This window comes from Octopus bimaculoides, chromosome 4 (genome assembly GCF_046866305.1).
Source record: "Octopus bimaculoides isolate indiv1 chromosome 4, ASM4686630v1, whole genome shotgun sequence".
NCBI classification, from domain to species: Eukaryota; Metazoa; Mollusca; class Cephalopoda; order Octopoda; family Octopodidae; genus Octopus; species Octopus bimaculoides.
The window spans coordinates 121,941,665-121,960,621 of record NC_142931.1 but is presented as its reverse complement, the minus strand read 5'-3'; the positions used below and the strand labels follow the sequence as shown (position 1 = coordinate 121,960,621).

The 18,957-nt window shown below is 36.6% G+C and overlaps 1 long non-coding RNA gene across 1 annotated transcript in view; it reads left to right on the top strand.

Annotated features, from left to right (window-relative positions):
- The window catches only part of LOC149136217 (uncharacterized), a 24,932-nt gene extending 7,140 nt beyond the window's left edge, over positions 1-17,792 (top strand). Inside the window, exons 2-3 of the long non-coding RNA XR_016241668.1 lie at positions 13,333-13,369; positions 16,694-17,792. This is a non-coding gene — a long non-coding RNA (uncharacterized LOC149136217). The remainder of the gene's footprint in view (positions 1-13,332; positions 13,370-16,693) is intronic.
- The last annotated feature ends 1,165 nt before the right edge of the window (positions 17,793-18,957 follow it).

Here is an 18,957-nt window from a genome sequence, read left to right as displayed (position 1 = left end):
AAGTGATACTTAGTACGGTTTCTGTCTAGATGGAAGTTGCATCAGGCAGATCTGTTTCCATAGCATTACAATTAAAAATTACAGAATATAAAAAGTGGTATATCACATATGAAAAATGGTGTATCTAGATTTTTTGAACACTTTCACCAATTGATCGGCAGATAACGTCCCTATTTACGTGAGCTACATATATCTTGAAAATTAGGCGAGTGATTACATGACCTGTTAAGAGATGAACGTCAAGATATTGCTGTCAACAGCAGCTTTTAAAATTTGTCGACAGTTTAAGTGGGGGTTATGTTTTGACTGTTTACTCCAAATAAGATTATTCTGAAACATTCCCGCTGTTATTAGAATGGTCATCTTAACGAATTGTGTTTTTGGCACCAAATTACCGAAAACAATCAGAAATCTTGACGTTATCTAAATGCAACAGAAAGGTAAGCGATAAAATCAACATTTGATATGAATAAACTTCGCTATCAGCCTTCCCCACATGTCAACGGCATGTGGACAACTGAATGTAAAAAACATTTAAAACAAGAGAACAGATATTCCTGTCACTGTATATGTTCAAACATTTTAAACAAGAGAGCAAATATTCCAGTGGAAGAGATTTTTTTCTGTCCTGTTAGAGCGTGAAATCTTATTGCTAAACTTACAAGTAATCAAAGAGTTCCAGTTGAAGATGGCTGCCTATAAGGAGTGGCTGAATAAACAGGAGAGGTTAAAATATTTCAGACGGATCTTTTTTAAAACGGGGGCCACATTTTTCATTAATGTTTTACGTAGTGCTTTTGGTACCGAAAGACTTTCAAACTTCGTATACTTATCTATTTTGTGTTATAGAACAGAAAAATATTATTGTATTCGAATTTATTTCATGTAAAAAATTGTCTTATTTCGATAATTTCAACCAATCACTGACGTCCATTCAGCCGATATACATTAAGTGCCGACTACATAAACAAACGATTCTTCGTTTTATTTGCTTTTTTCATTTTAAATTTGCTTTAACCCTAACCCTAACCCTAACCCTAACTCTAACCCTAGGGTTAGGGTTAGGGTTAGAGTTAGGGTTAGGGTTAGGGTTAATTGTTTCAGAATCGTTTGTTTATGTAGTCGGCACTTAATGTATATCGGCTGAATGGACGTCAGTGATTGGTTGAAATTACAGAAATACGACAACTTTAACATGGAATAATTTATGGATTTCTTTTTTTTTTAAGAAGACTAAGAGAAAAAGATGTTTTATATGACACATTCTACCAGTGATCCAAGTTTCAAAGTGTTTCGTTAATGAAAAATGTGGCCCCCGTTTTAAAAAAGATCCTTTCAGACTTTACTACCAAGAAGAAGAGAGAGGGCAAACGAGGGATAGACAGAGAGAATTAGAAAGATGTAGTAATATATATCAAGAAAACCAAATATATGTGTATGAATATATACATATATATACACACATACACATATATATATATATATATATATATATATGTGTGTGTGTGTGTGTGTGTGTGTGTGTGTGTGTGTGTGTGTGTGTGTGTGTGTGTGTGTGTGTGTGTGTGTGTGTGTGTGTGTGTGTATATATATATGTATATAAGATAAATAAAAAGAAACCCCCTACAAAATCCCTAGAAAGGTATATTACTAAACTAAAGCATTCTCAACATTTAAATTGGAATTATATATATATAACAACAATATAACAATGACAACAACCACGGCCACCCCCACCCCCCAATACTAGCAGAATTGATGATCTATCAAATTCCACAATCAAGAGCCCTTCACAGTCCACCTAACCACTTCCTCATTTCCTCGGAATATCACAAGTGATCCATTATCCTCATTGTCATCATGTTCTACTGTTACTACCGTTACCACAACTAAACAATAGCAACAAGTTCAGCATTAGAAGTTGCACTTCAATACTGGAACAATTGATGAATTATTAAACTCCACTATCAAAAGTATTTCACAGTGTAACTATCCACTGCCTCATTTCCTCGGAATACCAAAACTGGCCCATCATCATTATTGCCATCATGCTCTACTGCTACTACCCTTCCACATCTAAACACTAACAACAACAGGATATGAATTGGAAGTCATTTTTCAATACTAGAACAATAGATGGTATATTAAACAGCACACTCCCTAGCTCTTTGAGTCAGGCCACTCAAATTCTTCTCAGAATAACACAAGAGGTCCATCATCATCATTGTCGTCCTATTCCACTACCACTACTCCAATTAGTGAAAAATTGCTTCTTTCTTTCCCCTACTGTCCACCTCAATCTGAATGTATACCTGACAACTCCATGCTAAATATACCAACTGTAAGTAAAATAAAATTATGAACACACGAAATCCCCAACATATGCCGCAATTCATAACGCGAGAGACTGCATATGCAGTGACTGTAACTTATCCCATTTACATGAGGCAAGACGCACAATTCGTACAAGTAATACCAGCCAACGCCAAACCACACATCTTACAACACCACCACCACCACTACTAAATGTCACTAAATGCTAAATCATGCTTAATAACTTCTACACATGTAACCCGGAATCTGTTGCTATTCCTAATACAAAAGATTATGTCTGATGTGTAACTGTCCCTTCTCATCTTCCAGGGACTCGATGCCCTAGTAAAAGCATAACACCAAACTACCACCAAATTCACAGTAGAAACATCACTTACAGTGGCAGTGTTGGTCCAGACTTTCATACAATAGTAAAATCAATAGCTGTGGGAATGACCTGAAATCAATAGCTATGGGAATGACCTTTACACTGTGAATGAAGTCTGTATTGGTGGTAAAGACTACGTCGAGTATGTTATTCAAAGATACCTTGTCGTTCATAATTCAAACCCAACATGAGCCCAGCCCACAGGCCAATGTACTTTTAGCAGGGGACTTTAATTTTCCTAGTCTCAACTTGTCTGAAGGCTATATCCAACGTGAAATTAAACAACTGAACAGGAAAGATATCAATGCTCTTCTCGATACCACTAAAGACTTCCTCGTGCAACAGATCTTTACCTGTCTAACTAGAGGAAATAACATACTCGACCTAGTCTTTACCACCAATACAGACTTCATTCATAATGTTCAGGTCATTCCCATGACTATTTCCGACCACTACATTATACAATTATATCAAAGAAAGCAACACATACAAATAATATCAAACATGACTTATTCTGCATGAACTTCAATTTCAGGAGGGCCAAGTGAAAAGAAATCGAAGCTGGAATCTTCGAAACAAACTGGTCTCCGTATATTGGGAACCCCAAAGTTAACGAGAGAATGAAGGTTTTGTACAAAGAGTCAATCAGGGTTTGCTGAAAGCATGCCCCTTATAAACACGTCTATTTCTGCAAGCACTTGATTCCGCGAGATAGACGGATACTAATGTGAAACAGAACCAACCCAACAAAACAACTAAAAAATCAAACTCTCTCAACAGACGAGATTGAGAAGAAAATAAAGAACATCGAACTGGTCTTAAAAAACTATCTCATGAAAAAGGAACTTCGTAAGGGAGCAACGAGAAGTGTAAAATATAAAATCTATATCTTAAGTTCTTTTTCCACTTTGCTAAACAAAAGTCAGCTAAACATAACCAGATTGGCTCGCTAATGGAGCATAATGAAATTGCATTGAGTTGACATAATGAAATTGCATTTTTCTAATCTAAATTTATCAAAATAATGCATGAACCAAATGGATTCTTTGATCCCTAGAACTCAACTGCAGAGATACGTTTAAAAATTAATATTATGGAAGATGACATACTTACAGCTAATGACCTAGATTTAAACTCAACGTCTGGACCAGATGGTCTCCCGACCATACCGCTAAAAACGTGCAAAAACAGCTTCGTGAAATCCTTGAAGATACTATTTCAAAAGTCGCTGCATACCGGCGAATTCCCAGAACTATTGAAAGACACAATAGTAACACCTATACGCAAAAGAGGGTAGCAGGGCTGAAGCCAAAAATTACAAACCTGTTTCTCTCACATCTCACTTACTTAAAATTATCAAGCACGTTGTCGTTGTCCAAAATAGAATTATTGCATGCCTTGAGGAAAATAACCTCCTAGGTGACATACAACATGGTTTTTGGACTGGAAGAAGTTGCCTTTCACAACTATTACAGCACCATAACTCTGTTCTGGATATTCTCTTGAGAGGAAAGGACACTGACTGTATATACTTTGTTTTTGCTAAGGTGTTTGATAAGATTGTTCATGGAATCATCTGTCATAAGTTAAGGGATTTTGGTATTACAGGAACATTCAAAGAACGGCTCCTTGACTTCCTACATGGTATGAGTCAATCTGCTGCTGGAAATCGTTTTTTCTCTGCAAAGTCATCTGTAAGAAGTAATATGCCCCAGGGAAAGTTCTAGGACTGTTATTATTTATCATCAACCTATCACAAGCGCAATCATCCAAACTAACGAGTTATGCCGATGATACAAAACTACCAATGGCTATCCAAACCCCAGCAGATACTGTTACACTCAAAAATCAGCTAAACTTCATTTATGAATGGGTGGATTAAAACAATATCAAATTTCATACATCAAAAATTTCAGATTCTTCTTTATAGAGGGAATACATACAAATCACAATATTTGACGCCAGAATAATTCAGAGCGCTAATGACATACGGTATTTAGGAGTAATCATGTAAAATGATACATCTTTCATTAGCCACATCACCAAACTGACCTCTAAATGCAGACATCTCATATGATGGATTCTAGAAACCTTCGTGATAAGAGAACCAGTAGTTAGGCTACCTCTATGGAAAACCCGAGTTCTGAGCAGGTTAAATTACTGCTCAAAGTTTTGGTCTCCTGACTCATCCAGTCTCACAGAAGAAATTGAAGAGTTGCAAAGAACGTTCACCAGTAAAATACCTTTGGTTAAAAACCTTAACTACAGGGAATATTTGAAAGCGTTGCGTCTCTACTACCTTGAATGCTGAAGAGAGAGACACATACGTATAGAAAATTCAGTTCCTAAGCTTCAGCATTTGAAAGAATTTTAATACACGAACTGTTAGATACTGTCAGCTTCCAAATATATCATACTTAGACTTATATTTCTATATACATATAAATACATATGTATATGCATTTAACATATATGCGGAATTATTAATTTCACTGAAGCATACCATTTTATTGTACGTACAACTGTACGTATGTCTATCTATCTATCTATCTATCTATCTATCTATCTATCTATCTATCTATCTATATATATATATATATATATATATATATATATATATATATATATATATATATATATATATATATATATGTATGTATATGCATACATATATATATATATATATATGTATGTATATGCATACATATATACATAGATACACATATAGATAGATATAGATAGATAGATAGATAGATAGATAGATAGATAAACATACACAAACACAACATAGTCATGCGTGAGAGAACTTAATTATTTTCTACACATTTTGTAAATTATTATAAGCTTCCGATTTATAGGTTGCTTACTGTTAAAGATATATATGTGTGTGTCTGCGCGTGTATGTGTGTGTATGTGTGTGTATGTGCGTGCGCGTGCGCGTAAGGATATCAATATACATACACAAATGCACGCATACACACACACACACACACACACACACACACACACACACACACACACACATATATATATATATATATAAAACTAAAATTGTTAATTATTAATTCTATTATTAATTGACGATTCCCTGCCCTTATTCTTGTATATTTTATATATATATATATATAGAAAGAGAGAGAGAGAGAGAAAGAGAGAGGAGGGTAAAAGAAGAAAATAGAATACATACAGATGCCTTGTAATGAAAAGCTGAATGGAAAATTAGCCATCAATTAATGGTACATATTCTATTTGTTACTTTAATACTTAACCTGGAATAAATTTAATTTTCATACGGCGTGATCATAATTATTATTCATTTTTTTCTTCTTCTTTTGTGTCACTGAAACTTAAACAGTATAAGATTTGTGTCTAGGATTGGGATTATTTCTTTTTTCATTTTTTTTTGTTTTTTTTTTGCCAAATATAAGGGAGGTTACATGTATTCGAGCAAAATGCGAGAAGGGGGAGTTTGCAGCCCAGTACATTCTACTTGATGTAAATCTACAATAGGTTCTTGTTCTGCGACACGTTTCTTATTTTGTTATAACTAACAGATATCGGTGTTTAATGCCCTTACATTGACCCTAACTGAAAAGCCATTTTAGAAGAAATGCTCAGTGCATATTAGGAGAAAACTAAAATGAAATATAAACGTGAGACAGCAGAAAAATAAGCTTCAACATATGTATTGATAAACTGATAAACTATTGAATTATTCTCTTTTCAAATGTCACTAAACATTCACCACGTTTACAAATTATAAATTAAGTTTTAAATATAATATTCAGCTGCTAACTGTATATCAGACATGACTTTAAGTATACAAGTAACAATTATTTCCATACTAATACATACTAACGTGCGAAAAATTATGACGTCTGTTACACACACATAGATTGCGCGCAAATAATGTGTAAACATATCGTATATTTATTGTTGTGTTAAATAGTTAATTTCAAGTGTATACATGCTTATACGAGAAACTGTAATGCATACGAGTGTGTGTGTGTGTGTGTGTGTGTGTGTGTGTGTGTGTGTGTGTACATACATATAGAGATAGATGTACATATATATATATACATATAGACATAGATGCACGTATACATGCACATATATATATATATATATATACACATATGGATATACATACACATATGGATATACATACACATAATATACATGCATATGTATTAACACAAACATATATATATACACTAACTCACACATATATATATATAGATTGCTAGACAAATAGATAGACTGAAAGAAAGATAGAGGGAGAGAGAGACACAGAGAGACTGGGAGAGAGAGAGAGGGGGAGAGAGAGGGAGAGAGAGGGAGAGAGAGAGACAGAGAGGGAGAGAGAGACAGAGAGAGAGAGAAAGAGAAAGAAAGAGATTTATAGACATTCAGTGAAAGTGAGATTTTTTGTACAGAAAATATGTCGGAAACATCTTCAGAAGGGATCCATACCATCTTGTGTGCGTGTGTGTGCGTGTGTATTTGTGTGTGTGTGTGTGTGTGTGTGTGTGTGTGTGTGTGTGTGTGTGTGTGTTTATGTATGTGTGCGCTCGCATGTGCGTGAGTGTGTGTGTGCGGGGGCAGGGCGTGTGCGCACTTGCACGCATGTATGTATATGTGTGTGTGTGTAGTGTGTAACAATTATCACTGAATGTTCCACTGATATTTTGTAATGCACCAAACAGTAGAAGAAGAAGAAGAAGAAGAAGAAGAAGAAGAAGAAGAAGAATGATTGCAAATTTTGGCACAAGGCCAGCAATTTCGAGGAAGGGGTAAGTCGATTACACCGACTCTAGTGCTCAGCTGGTACTTATTCTATCGACTCCGAAAGGTTGAAAATTAAAGTCGACCTCGGTGAAATTTGAACTCAGAAGGTAAAGACGGACTAAATGTCGCCAAACATTTTGCCCGGCATGCCATCGGTTCTGCTAGTTCACCGCATTTATAATAATACTAAACGAGAAAGATCACTAATTATAGCTGTTTAGGTACAAACCATTCGAACGAATTTAATAGAGGTAATGATTGATAAATCTCAGTCATGGAGCAAATATGGGTCCTGTGGAAAAGAAGATGAAAGTAAAAATATGTTGAAGTAAAACTCTTTTCTAGATACTCAAGTGACCCGACATTACGACAGGTTACAGAAGCTGAAGATAAGCACGACAAAGATCTCAGCCGCACATGTTATATGAAGAACAAATGGGTTAACAACTCATCCCCACTAATAACAAACCACCACTATAATTGTAGAGGAATACGGATAAAATAAGTTCAAAACAAATACAGTCAACTAAAACACACGTTTTGATAACAGCAAAATGTGGGTAAGTAAACAAAAACTTCATCAGCTCGCATGCTTTTTACTATTGAAATGTAAAAACTATAATAAATGAGTTTTAAACCCAAAACTAAGCATTTGAAAGTAAAATGTGCATACCTATTAAGAAGACTGTAGATCGTTGTGAGGGAGAAGAATCTGGGAGGCATAAACAAACATCAACTGTTTTGGGAAAGGAAAGAGAAAAGAAATATAGACAAACAGCAATCGATGAGTTTGCTTTGTAGGTTTTATCAGTTTGAGTTCTCTTTCCAAATTTAACAATGTTTGTGTGTTTGTGTGTGTGTGTATGCGTATGTATGTGTGTGTCTTTGTGCTTGTGTTTGTCCCTCACCACCGCTTGACGTTAGGTGCTAGTGTGCTTACATCCCCGTAACTTAACGGTTTGGCAAAAGAGACCCACAGAATAAGTACCAGAGTGTAAAAAATACTGGAGTCGATTCACTTTAACTACTGAAATAGATAAGAGGTAAAAGATCATTTCTTACGAATCTTATACAAACGGAGCTCAGTTTACAATTATGTCCCTCCTCTTCTTTTCTTCCTCCTTTTCTCTCATACAGACACACATAGTGTATATACGACGGGCTTCTTTCAGTTTCCGTCTCCCAAATCCATTCACAAGACTTTGGTCAGCCTAAGGCTATAGTAGAAGACATTTGCCCAAAGTACCAAGCAGTGAGACTGAACCCTGAACTATGTGGTTGGGAGGCAAGCTTCTTAACTCACAACCACGCAACATTTTTGATTGAAAAGACGTTGGGATTGTTGCAGTTACAGAGAGGAGAAGAATTTCATTAATTCGTAATAAAATGATTTTGTTTTATAAGAGCCTTGTAGTTCGCTTGAAGCATTGTAATATCGAAGAAGGTAAAAAAGAGAAAAAAGAGAAAGCTTCTCACAATGCGTAAAGTTTTATAAAACCTTTATATTTCAGGCGCAAAGACCCCTCTTCAAAAGAAAAAGTCTGGCAAGCATACATAACTGGACTTTTCTCAGACTGTTTTTCTTCTGAAGATGGGTCTTCTATAACTTTCCGTACTACCAGAAGCTTTCTATTTTCTCTCTTTTTACCTTCTTCGGTTTGTATTATGTTTACTGCTTATGGTAGTAGTGTAGTGTGTTCTAGCGTGTTCATGCTTCTGCTAGACTCGATACTATAACTGCGTATATATATTTTAAATATGTATTACCAAGCTAATACTTTAGTGTGCTAATTAGATTTAATTACGAGATATTTAATATCTCAATAATCCGAACTAGATATTATTTTTTCGCCTTCTTCATCAAGTTTTTTTTGCATCCTTCACACATGAAATGCTTCTGATTATTCGTAGAAATTTTATTCTATTTTAGCCTTAACCATACATATGTGTGTGTGTGTGTATACACATATAGTCATACACACGCACGCATATAAATATGCGTGTAATGTGTGTGTGTATGTATGTATGTATTTATATGTATGTGTATATGTATATTTATACATATATACACGCACACATACACACACATGCAGATATGTTTTGAAATTTATTGGTAATGTCGATTTGATTGGAATATTAGGTCTGCTTTAACGGTGTATTTATCTAGTGTTGTTATAAAGAATAAACTCACTTTTGTGTAAACATCAGGCAACCTTTCAGAAATAGTGGGTGTGATCCGAAGAAGGGAATAATTATTTGTGGCCAACGATTTGGGTAACGTGATGGAAATTAGAGAATGGGTGGCCAAAACCTACGTGAAAGAATAAAGCAAGCAAGAAAGAAAGAAAGAAAGAAAGAAAGAAAGAAAGAAAGAAAGAAAGAAAGAAAGAGGGAGAGAGAAAAATGTGAGGGAACCATTGTAAGGATGAGAGAGGTACAGAACAAGAAACAAGAGATGACGTTACTATTAAAAAACGTGAGGGTATTGCGCCCAAGAATTATAATTTATCTCAGCTTGTAGCATGTGTTCTGTTATACAACCTTGTTTCGAGAATTTTAAATCTCATAAGACGGTGTATGAAGTGAGGACCCCTCTGCTACATGTAGTCACATGCAACTGAATATAAAACTGCCTGGTACGGTCAAAAAGCAACAGAGGTTTTTGTACCCAACTGGATAACAATGTCTTACAACCAAAAACTAGCTCAAATTGCTCGATATGAAATTAATTTGTTATCTTCTATTTTTTACTTGTTCCAATCATTAGACTGTGGCCATGCCGAGGAACCTCTTTGAATTTTGAATCGAATGAATCGACCTCAGTACTTATATTTTAAACTTGGTACTTATTTTTTCGGTCCTTTAGCCGAACTGCTAGATTACGGGACGTAAACACACCAACCCCGGTTGTCAAGTGGAGACGGGTATGCAAACACAGACACACACACACACACACACACACACATACATATATATATATATATATATATATATATATATACGACGGGCGTCTTTCAGTTTCCGTCTACCAAATCCACTCACAAGGCTTTGGTCGGCCTGAGGCTATAGGAGAAGACACTTGTCCAAGGCGTCACGCAGTGGAAATGAACCCGGAACCACGTAGTCCGGAAGCAAGCTTCTTACCACACAGTCATGCCTGCGCCTATGTTAGGGACATAAATACTCTTTAATAAGAGACATACGTACTCCACAAAATTGATCGTAATTGGACATGTTCGTGTGCGTGTATATATGTATGTGAGTATAGTTCAGAGCAAAGTTCAAAGTTAACGTTCTATTTATTGAACTAAAGACTGCAAATTGCATCGAACTGAAAGCAAATTCTAGGAGAAATAGATTAATTGATTGAGTGTATATTAGCAACATCACATGATCATTCAAATTTTTGTCAAATAGAATAACGTCCGTTGCTCCTGTACATATACAAGGATATACATATGCACACACGTGCATGCATACATACACATACATACACATACGCATACATAAATACACGTACACACACATACAAATAGATAGACAGACAGACAGATAGATAGATAGATAGATAGATAGATAGATAGATAGATAAACACAATGGAATCATAATTTGTTTACCATTGATTTAATACAGAGAGGAAATTAGCTCCATTTCTGAAATTAAAACATATTCAGATTGAATAAAAAAAAAAGAGTAATTCTCTTGAACTTTCAGCAAATGAATAATAATACACACACACAAACACACAACTGACCATTCAATAAGTGGCTGTGTGTGTGTGCGTGTGTGTTTGTTTGTGTACAGTATATATTTCAACTTAAAACTCTGGTACTTCGCGCTTTCCCTCATGATTTTGTTATTAATAACATTAATAGCACAACATATACACTAATGTCAGTTTCGACATTTTTTATTTTTTTTTATTTTTTGCCTCTGGTACTTTTGAAGAAAAAACTATAGATGATTCATTCGAAACCCATATTCTATATGAGCTGATAATGCCAGCAGTATAGCCTTGAACCAATTCCACTTTCACTCTAGAAGGGACCAAATCATTGTTGGGTAAAAAAAAAAAAAGAGAATAGGAGTATAAGCTGAGTAGAGAAATAATCTCAAAGCTGACATTTCCACCCAATCTAGACATCTAGGAATATACTATCAAAGTGAAATTGTCACGTCTTACAGCTGCCGACCTGATTCGTTAGACGTCGATTATTATTATTTATTCCATTCCGTTTTATCAGAATCACATTATATTCAGGCAAGGGATAGTTATACAATTGAACAGGTCAAATCTCGCCTTTTTCTTTTTTCTTATTTTTTTTTTTACTATTTTATAACAGTGGTTGTTGTGGAGTTCTTGTTTAAGAGAACGTTTTTCAGTTAGTGTTCTTCTAAATTATTACGCACAAAACCTGAATGAAATATATGATTATTGCTATTATTAAAGCAATATAAGCGATAGCAACCTAGCGGCATTTCGTCCGTCTTTACCTCTGAGTTCAAATTCTGTCGAGGCTGACTTTGCCCTTCATCCTTTAGAGATCGATAAAATAAAGTAGCAATTGAGCACTGGGATCAATGTAATCGACTTACCTCCTCCCCCGAAATTACTGGCCTTGCGCCAAAATTTGAAACCATTATTGCTGTTGTTGGTGGTGGTGGTGATGGTGGTGGTGGTGGTGATGGTGATGGTGGTGATGGTGGTGGTGGTGATGTTCCCTCTGCCAGTCGGATATTGTGGTCGGTGGATGTCCCACCATGGCATTCTACAGAGGATTAGTGGTGAACAAATGCGATGACGTTCATGCGGAGACTCTAGGCGTCGACAAGAAGCAGCGACAACAGCAACAGCTGCAACAGTGACAGCAGCAGCCGCCGCCGCCGCAGCAGCAGCAGCAGCAGTAGTAGTAGTAGTAGTAGTAGTAGTAGTAGTAGCAGTAGTAACAACAACAGCCACGAAAAAGATAGGAACTTTAGCGGCAGTAGCAATAGCAACAACAACGAGAGCAAAAGTGACAACAGTAACAACAAAACCAATACCAACAACATCAATAAGAACAACGACAACAACAACAAAAGCAACGGCAGCAGCAGCAGCAGCGACAATAACAGCAACAAAAACAACGAGAACAATACCAATAACAAAATCACGTTCGCAGCAACGGCAGCGAAGAACAAGCAACGCTTTGCCGTGGACCTTACAAATAGGGAGCAGATGCTAACACAAGCATGGACTCTAATAAAACAAGAGAAAACCTGGGCCAATCTGACTGTCCTGACAGAGGCAATTGAAGCAGAGGAGAGAAGAACGGTGCTTTTCAGATACATCTCAGCAGACACGAAAAGAGCGGCGTTAACAGCCCAAGTAGATATTGAGGCGGTGCTGGGGTGCATCAGAAATGACATCGAATACATAGTGAGGAGCAAACAATACGGCACCATTTCGGTGCTGTTTAAGTCCTCGCTAATGAAACTTTCAATGACCCCCTTTCAAAAGTCATTACGTACCCCTCCCACATGGGGAAACGTTAAGCTCGTGTACGCATTCCTAGAATCCCGCCAGGACTAGATATTTGGTGGCATTTTGGGTCAGCTCCATTTTATATCACATTAGCTTGGTAGTTCCGGGTTAATAAGCTTTGGTCTTGAGCAGCTAATATGAAACCTTCACTCTCTGCTTTTAGCCCTCAGTTTCGTAACCATTGATGCGTGTGTTACTGGTCGACATCAGCTTGTTTGCTACGGGTCACATACTTGCCATGCAGAGGTTTCTGTTCCCATCTGCTAGCTAATGTTTCATGAGCTTTTGTCTTTGCAATTAATTTTCTTTTCTTTGCAGCAGCAGTTGGCGAATTTCCTTCAACCTGATCAATCTGGTAGGTATCTAAGAGATCAGTTGCGAATTTTTTGCTCTCTTTCAGAATAGAGTGAAGTTTTTTCGGTCTTTCATATTTTTCAACAAGTTTCAACATACAATCGTTGGTTGTTTCAATGTATTTGGCCAGTCCGATTGTGGTGGTTTTGCACATAAGTTCAAGATGGATCAAGCCTCGACCTCCCTGAGCTCTGGGAAGGTAAAGACGATCCATGTCTGCCTTTGGATGGTGCATCTTATTACAAGTCAGTAGCTTGCGGATTTTTTTTTGCAGATTATTATTATTATTATTATTATTATTAGTAGTAGTAGTAGTAGTAGTAGTAGCAGCAGCAGCAGCAGCAGCAGCAATAGCAGTAGCAGCAGCAGCAGCAGCAGCAGCAGTAGTAGTAGTAGTAGTAGTAGTAGTAGTAGTAGTAGTAGTATTCAGTAAGAGAGCAGTGCATACCATCAAAGTGATACTGGAGCAAAATATACGAAGTCCGGTATACCCATCATGATTATCCGTCTGATAAGGGTACACCAGACACATGCATCACAACCAAATGTGCACGACATGGTGATCTCATATCAAGAGAAACAGCGCATGACCTTGCAGGTAGGGCCCAGTTTGAATTTTCTTCAGCTTGAGTAGCCCTTCCCGCTAAAAAGGTCCCTGAATAAGGGTTGTTTAAAGATACTGAACGAAACGCCCATGTTTCCAGAGGTGAATTATTCAAGCCTCAAAGAATTCTTATCAACACATGGCTATGATGCTCCCCCACTACTTTTGCTCATGATCAGAGATGCACACATCGTCAGCCACCAAGGGACATGCTCAACTGGTTAAGGTCAAACAACTGACAAACAAATCTGTGGTATTGAACATAATTTTTGTTGTAATCCATCTTTTATACCAAGACAAAACAATGTACATGATAATACTTATTCACGATCTGAGTTCAAATTCTGCTGAGGTCGACTTTGCCTTTCATCCTTTCGGGGTCGATTAATTAAGTACCAGTGAAAAAACTGCGGTTGATGAAACCGACTATCCCCTCCCCAAATTTCAGGCCTTTTACCTACAGCAGAAAGGATTATTATTATTATTAGAACTCTCAGAGTTCTCAAGAGGCAAGTTAGAAGTTCATATTATTATTATTATTATTATTATTATTATTATTATTATTATTATTATTATTATTATTATCATTATTATTATTATTATTATTGTTATTGTTATTATTATTATTATTATTATTATTATTATTATTATTATTATTATTTATGTTGTAGTTGTTAACAAGGCAGTTATTATAAAAGAGAAATGCAGTTTATTGGCTCAATCCAGTATCTTCTTGTTTCATCATTTTTAAAACAAATTTATGACAACAGAGGAATAAAAGACGACTGTAATGTAATGAACTAGATACAACGAACCATCATTTCTGGAGAGATTTAGTTTTGGCCTTACAATTGCCCATTAATACAAATTATAGCACCAACAACTAAAATGATAGCATTTGTTTCCCTTAGACACGAGGCCAGTTTTGAAAAGGCAGTAAAAGTATTCATTTGAAATGACATCACTGTACACGGTCTTTGGTAGTGTTGTGAGACCTCCATGGATATCTAGTAGCTTTCCATTATTTCCTGGCTGGGAACTCTCTGGAATTGACCGATCGACTGATTTATATTGATTTCCAGTTTTCCTTGGGGTATTACAGCTCAGCTCTTGCCCAGGACTGCTCTCTGGAATGCGAGGGTGGATTTACCACCGGCTCCATTGTATGTCTGCTACAGAATAGCGAGTATCCTAGACACCAGGCACCCAGTATTGATGTAGAACAATATCAAAAAGTCGAACTGAGGGCAACCGTGCATCACATATGGTTACCACAGTTGTTGACTGTCCAGGAATATCTGTAGATACCTCAGTAAAAATGCATGGCTGTGAATTATAAATCACTACATACCGAACCCTCTGCGTTGATGTTGCTGGTAGCAGACTGAATTCCTTACATGTGGAATACGTCCCTTTTACATGAAGCGAAATGACAGACACTCCAATCAGATTATATAAAATATGGAGCAAGGTACAGCGACCAGGATGCAATATGTAATAAACTCGGTGAGTGAGTTTATATCACGGTCCGACCTTTCATGGCCTATTTCATGACCTCACAACCTATTTCTGGGTGAAGCTAGCACCCTGCACATGATGTCGTCTATGTGCCTATCTACATGAAATTCTGACCTGAAGCTTAACCTCTAACCATAAGATGATCATCGGACAAGCTATAAACATCCGGTATAGATGTGCATCTTCAGATGCTGGGTTGCAAGTTCATTGACATGTTCTATTTGATGCATATTCTTGTAAACACCTTACACCTCTTCAATACGGTACCAACCACTTTGATAGGATATTGTGCGATGATATGAGGTGATGCCATTTACATATGCCGGCACCACCTTCCAGTGTCCCAATTTGAGTGGGACACACATGAACACCTTGGGATTCAAATTTTATAACAGATATGACAAAGAACATCCATGATGCGTCAGTAGTGTACTGAAACTTTTCTAGTGGATGACCAACTATTGATTCTGCCAAATCACCGCGCGGATAATTTCTAACACAGGTAGGAGGCCTCACGTTTATAGAGAGAACAGGTGATTATATTGACCCAAGTATTTGACCGATATTTTATTTTATCGACCCCGGAAAGAATGAAAGGCAAAGTTGAACTCGGTAGTATTTGAACTCAGAAACTAAAAATCCGAAACAAATACCGGAAAGCATTTTTGCCCAATGCTGTAGTGATTCTGAAAATTCACCATAATAATGACGCTATAATTATAATCGTATATTTAGATTTTATAATTTACTCTGTAATAGCAAGCATAAACTACAAATATTTTTAAATTTTTAGTATTTTTTCCCCTTTCAAAAGAACCAACAATAGTTTGTCAGACTAAAATTTTCAAAAGGATTTCTTTATAATGCAATCATTCCAATACTGTTCATTTAACATTTTTATATTCGTTAACTCAGTATGATTTTCCTTTCACTTTGGCTTCAGTTCTGGCATTTCATTCTCTATTATTCGATTTCTACGTCTCATTTCATACTTTATTTCAACGGAAAAAAGAGAAAGGTAGAAAGATAGAGAAGTTAAATGTGATTGAATAGCCAAGATTAAACTTTGCGACTAATTAAATTAAGTTTAGAAATGTTGTTCAAATAATTATAATTAGACTTGTAGGTCCAAGATAGTGCTTCTTTGTAAACGTTAAATTACTTAAAGAGAGTATTAATACTTTGTTTCTTATTTCTTTTCAGATATTTTTGATTAGCTTCCATTTGATAATTTCACCATTTATATACCGAATGCAATGAGACGGTATGAGATATTAGGAAGTGGTATTAAAAGTAGTGACAAGAAGTTTTCTGTGATTCTGGAACAAAAATCTCTTGGTCAATGTACTGTGTGCTGGGGAAAAAGAAGAGGCAAAAAAAAGGCATATAATCAATATTATCCGAGTTTATTGCATCCATATCCATCTAAGTTCTGAGTTCAAATCCTTTTGATATCGACGTTGGCCTTTCAACCTTCACCGACCAATAAAATGAGTACTGAACGCGATTTCTCCAGTTTTCCGCAGACTGGATGATAGGCCCAAAATCATGCAAAAATTATTATTCCAAAGGTGCCAAACGTCCAGGTGGTGGTTTGAGTTGGGTAACAGATTACTGCATTACTTGTTCTTCTACTGTTCTCATTACTTTTTGGTCGGGGTAACAAGACTTTCGGACCACCCTGTATATTTTCAATAATAAAATAATTTACCCTCACTGAATTGTTTGAACCGGCCAGGAACATAAACTCAATTTTACAAAAATTTTATTGATTTTCAAACTATTTATTCTGAAGAAAAGTATATACATTTCATAATATTTTATTTTCTTCCTTTTTTTTTTTGTTTTGAATTTTCTTTTTGTCTGCCAATTCTAGAAGCAAAGTCCTTTGATTGAAGTTGTAAGGATACATACTGGATTTATAACCAAGAATCGAACCCTCGGTATTCAGGCTTGCTTCCATTGTTCTTGTAATTTGCACTTAGAGCGTATCAGTTCAACCTGTTAAATTCGCCTCCAAACTATGTGAGACAAAAGTTCAGTGTAGATAAAGCCATTCACTTTCATTATCATTGACCTAGTTTGACTTTAGAACAGCTATACATTCCAGAACCTATTAAAATTATTCTCTTTCTTCTGCAAAGTTAACTTTTCTGATTTTTTTCTTTTTTCTTTTTTTCTTTCTACCAGTTGCAAACAAGTTTACTTCTGCTATCATGAAAGTCAGAGACTTTAGCTTTCCTACACACATACACACACACACTGGTAATTTACTTCCCGTGATCTTAGCATGATTTATCTTACTCCTCCTTACGCAATATTTTGACAGACTTCTACCAGCACTGACAAGAGATTCTCTATCAAAACTGACTCTAACTCGCTTCAATACAATCTCCATGTCAATTCTCAAATTGATATTTCTTTAACTATGTCACACGATGCCTCTTTTTAACTTTTGCAATATAACTGCTACAAGTTTATTATGTCACTATAAAGGTGAAATAACGATAAACGTCGCCCTTTCAAAGCCTAGCCAGGCTCATGGGCCCGGTTTCCCGGTTTCTATGGCGTATGTATCCCCCCCCCCCTACCAGCTGGACGGGACGCCAGTCCGTCGCAGCGTTACTCAAGAAACAGGAAGAAAGAGTGAGAGAAAGTTGGGGCGAAAGAGTACAACAGGGCAGGGGTCGCCACCACCCCTTGCCGGAGCCTCGTTAGATGTTTCGCTCAATAAACACACATAATCGAAACTGTGATCCTCCGACTGCGAGTCCGCTTCCCTAACCACTGGGCCATTGCGCTTCCACATAAAGGTGAATGATGAAGCTATTATACTCTTTCTGTATTTAGTTTTGTTTCTCTGCGTTTTTAGTTCAAATACCGTTTGTTTCGACTTTGCGTTCTGATATAATAAATGTTAAAGTGTTTAACCTTCTGCATTGCGTTGACAGTACATGATGACTTTTTCAATAATCTATACACGGATTATTGATCCTGATCCTTTTTACTCCAATCATAAGAAAACTTAAGTATCAGAAAATCGATTCAATTCACATACCCCACGCTACTACAATACGTGGCATTGTTCTAAGAACATGAAGAAAAACAACTAAAACTTTGATTCTACTGTCCTAGCAGAGACATGGCAACATAAGCCAAGGAATTACTATCATATCGTCGTCGTCAGTGTTAACTCGTATCCAAGTAAGAGATCTATAGCCAGTGATTGAGCCTCTTCATCTTAATGGGTGCGAAGGGTGCCTGAAGTAGCTGTTCAGGCCAAAGGCGGTATAGGAGGACCAGGGGGGGGGAATTTATCGCAGGGGAGAGTTGGGGGAGACGAGAAAGTGTGAGTCGCTCTTTGCGTCTTCGACGTTTGATCTCTGCCTCTAGACGTGTTTTATTTTTCCATCAGGTGTGTTCCCTCGACGATGTCATACCGCCACTTTGCTACGGCAAATAACATA